The sequence below is a fragment of the Bos taurus genome, chromosome 17 (genome assembly GCF_002263795.3).
Source record: "Bos taurus isolate L1 Dominette 01449 registration number 42190680 breed Hereford chromosome 17, ARS-UCD2.0, whole genome shotgun sequence".
Taxonomy (NCBI): Eukaryota; Metazoa; Chordata; class Mammalia; order Artiodactyla; family Bovidae; genus Bos; species Bos taurus.
Genome location: NC_037344.1, coordinates 16996457 through 17000894, shown reverse-complemented (window position 1 = coordinate 17000894; position 4438 = coordinate 16996457).

Genomic DNA, 4438 nt, shown 5'->3' with positions numbered 1-4438 from the left:
GTGGAATTTAGAAAACAAACCAAAACCCAAGCTTATGATGCAGAGAACAGATTGGTAGTTCCTAAGGGTGGGAGTTAGCAGGTAGGAGAAATAGGTGAAATGTTTTTTTTTTCTTCAGTTTAAGTTAATTGAATTTTAAAAATTAAAAAAAAAAAAAAAACTTAAGGGGAGAATGGCAGTTTCCTTTTCAGAATAATACAACTCAGCTGTCTTTCTATTATAGTGACAGCATTCTCATTAGAGAAATACTATAATCTATCTTGAATTTCAAATCTTCAAACTTTTTTCTAAGTGTTTGACTAAATGATTCAAAAGAAAGAACATCTAGGCACCAATACTAACACAAAGGAACAGCTTACTATCAAAGCCGTCTAATTGATCAATTATATTTAAACCCCTTACCTTTTTCTTTCTTTCTTTCTATTTTTTGGCGGTGGAAAGGGGCACTGGGGATCTTAGTTCCTCGACTAGGAATGGAACCCGTGCCCTCTGCAGTGGAATCATGGTGTCTTAACCACTGGATCACCGGGAAAATCCCAACCCCCTTACCTTCTAAATTCCAGCCTCCCAGAGCTTTCAAACAGGGTTACAGATCATAAAATTTATATGATTTGAAAGTCAGAAGTATTTGAAAAATTTTAGGTATAAAACAATAAGTGAGAAAATGAACGTATTCACCACACCAAAGGAGAAATAACAGAGTTCTGATCACTTAATTCCCAGCAAATAAGAGTGAGAGTTCAAGCTACCTTTATCTGAATTGAGGAAAAGGCAAAAAAAGACTCTATTTGTCCCAAGGCATTCTCTTTAGGCATTTATCACTGAGGTTTCTTTTACAGAAGGTACAGCCCTTCTATGATGTCTTTTATTCCTTCTATAAAATACAGACCTAAATAGGAATTTTCATCATAAAATTGTACTGGTGAGAATTTTTTTTTTTTTTTTTTTTTTGTCACTTGCAATCCTCTTATAGGCTGTGAATTGCAATCTTCCATAAAAAGAGATGCGTTAAGTCGCACTAATTTCTATTCCAATGAAAATTACAGTTTGCCTTTAATGGGAATGACTCAGTCAATCAAACTGAAAGCTGAGACATGCTGTCCCTGAATGGAAGTTTTAAAAACATAATTTCTTCTCTCTGCCCTTACACAGAGCCACTCCTCACTCACCCAAAGAACACTGAGGCGGAAGGCACATATTGAAAACAGAAAGGAAGACCTACCAAATGCAGCTTTGTGTACAAACTGTGGCCTCGGATTTTAACACAAAATCTAAATTTAAAATCTGTCTCGGATGTGCCAATAGGAAATAACAGAATTCTAAATAAAGATATCTGGTTGGTGGTTAAATGAAACTACTATTTAGAGATTAGATTTGATCAAATCAACTCTATGTAGCTATCTTTATGGCTATATTGGGGCTCCCTGGAGCTGGTGCCACATCATATGTAGGTTTTATCAGAAGATGGGACAGGTAACTATCTGTATTACAAGATGTGTGTCGTGGGGTTTGTGTGTGGGGGGAAGGGGTGTCACATGAGCTATTTTACAAATATAAACATCTCCAACTAATATTCCTTCTGATGTTTAATTTTTAATCACACAAGTGAATCATACTGATTGTAGAAAAGTTGGAAAATACAGATACGCAAAAAGTTTTAAAAGTTGAAATCTACAATATGTAGTGTGATTTTCTTTCCAATCAGATGTGAATTGACACCACACATAAACGTGTGTAACTTGCTGCATGAATATATTGTGAGCACATCCCCAGATTATTTTAAATGAACGTTTATATCATTACTTTTATTGCCTGAATACTATTTAATTATTTAATGGATCTTCATGTATTTAACTTGTCTGCCTTAATTATTTGCATGTTTAAAATATCATAAGTGAATGTTAATGAACTTGTTTGACTTTGCATCTTTGCCTAATTGTCTCCTTTTTTTCTTTTATAAGATAGGCTTTTGTCTTTGGGCAGAAAAAAACACACACTGATTTTAAGACTGGAATTTTAAGAACAGACACAACTAGTGATATTATCAGAAGAAAGAAATATCACTGCAGGCAGCTTTTCATTTGAAACAGCTTAAACTGTTGCAACTCAGTATTGCTGACTTGTCAGTTATGTAGGCAGCTTCACAGGAGGAAGCCTGACAAAAAGTGCAGGGGATTCTATTTTATGTATCTATCAGAGAGAAACAAGTTTAAAACCATGCCAAAATTAATCATTAGAAAGAATGTCAATAGGCACTGCCCTGTTGTAGATTAATAATACCTTATACTAGAGTTATCAAAAGAATCTAATAATTTTCTTAATATAGACTCCTAGAAGTAGAATTTCTGGGCCATGTAGAATGCATCTTTTCTTAGATGTAAAATTATATTGTATTTTATTTTTTTATTGAAGTACAGTTGATTTACAATATTGTGTTAGTTTCAAGTGTACAGAAAAATGATTCAGTTATTTATATATGTATATATTTTTTCTGATTATTTTCCACTATAAGTTACAAGATACTGAGTATTATTCCCTGTGTTAAACAGTAAATCCTTGTTGCTTATCTATTTTATACATAGTAGCATGTGTATGTTAATCCCATAATCCTAATTTATCCCCCCTTTTCCCTTTGGTAACAAAAAGTTTGTTTTCTATATCTATTAACCTTTTTTTTTTTCACTTATTGTAGGTAGATTCAGGTCTTCACTTGTAGCTCAGTTGGTAAAAAATCTGCCTGCAATGTAGGAGACCTGAGCTCAATCCCTGGGTTGGGAAGATCCCCTGGAGAAGGGAAAGGCTACCCACTCCAGTATCCTTGCCTAGAAAATCTCATGGACAGAGGAGCCTGGTGGGCTGCAGTCCATGGGGTCGCAAGAGTCGGGCACAAATGAGCGACTAACACTTACTTACTAATTATATTCATTTGTATTATTTTTTAAATTTCACATATAAGTAATAGAATATTTGTCTTTCTCTGTCTGACTTATTTCACTTAGTATAATATTCATAACTGAGCTACTGAGCACGCACACATAATATTCTCCAGATCCATCCATGTTGCTGCCAGTGACAATATTTCATTCTTTTTACAGCTGAGTAATAGTCCATTATCCCCTTCCCAGATCACTGCCTTGTAGTGGTGAAGGAGCTTGCATAACTCAATGAAGCTATGAGTCATGCTGGGTAGGGCCACCCAAGACGGATGGGTCATAGTGGAGAGTTCTGACAAATGTGATCCACTGGAGGAAGCAACGGCAAACCACCCCAGTATACTTGCCGTGAGAACCTCATGAACTGTATAAAAAGACAAAGAGATATGACACCAAAAGATGAATCCCCCAGTTCGGAAGGTGTCCAATGTGCTACTGGAGAAGAGCAGAGGAGAACAACTAATGTTCAGTTGCTCAGTTGTGTCCCAACTCTTTGCAGTCCCATGGACCGCAGCACACCAGCTTCCCTGTCCTTCACCACCTCCCGGAGCTTGCTCAAACTCATGTCCATTGAGTCAGCCATCCAACCATCTTGTCCTCTGTCGTCCCCTTCTCCTCCTGCCTTCAATCTAAGTAGTCTTAGAACTTCTAATAGCCCCAGAAAGAAGGAAGTGGCTGGACCAAAGCAGAAATGCTACTCAGTCATGAATGTGCCTGTTGATGAAAGTAAAACCGGATGCTGTAAAGTAAAATCACATTTCAGTTCCGGTGTTTTGGTCACCTGATGTGAACAGCTGACTTATTGGAAAAGTCTCTGATGCTGGGAAAGATTGAGGACAGAAGGAGAAGAGGGCATCAGAGGATGAAATGGCTGAATGGCATCCTCAACTCAATGGACATGAGTTTGAGCAAATTCCAGGAGATAGCGAAGGACAAGGGAGGCCTGGCGTCCTGCAGTGCATAGGGTCACAGAGTGGGACAGGGCCGGGTGACTGAACAGCAACAGCAGCAGTATTCCATTATAAATACACCACGTCGTCTTTATCCGTTCATCTTGATGGACACATAAGTAGTTGCCATGTCTTGGCTTTTGTTAATAGCTCTGCTATGAACATCGAGACTGTACCATTTTAATACTCTCAACATACATTGGCAAATAATAATCCCAGAAAGATTGTATCTAATCCTTTCCCCAGAAGCATGGGACAGCAGCCCACAACCTCATCTGATATTTTGTATGAATGTATCTCTGCTTTTTTGGGTGGAACGTACTAATGTGACTTTGAATTTTTGTTACATTTTAGGATTTTCAACAGATATAATAATACTTTCTTTCCCCTCAAGAGTAAAATGGTTTAATTTTTCAGATTATAAAAACACCAAATGTTTATTATTTTAAAAAAATGAACATAATAGAAAAGTATAAGAGAAGAAAGAAAATCTCCCCAAACACCAGTATTTAGAGATAACAATTGGTTCCCTGGTAGCTCAGACAATAAATAATC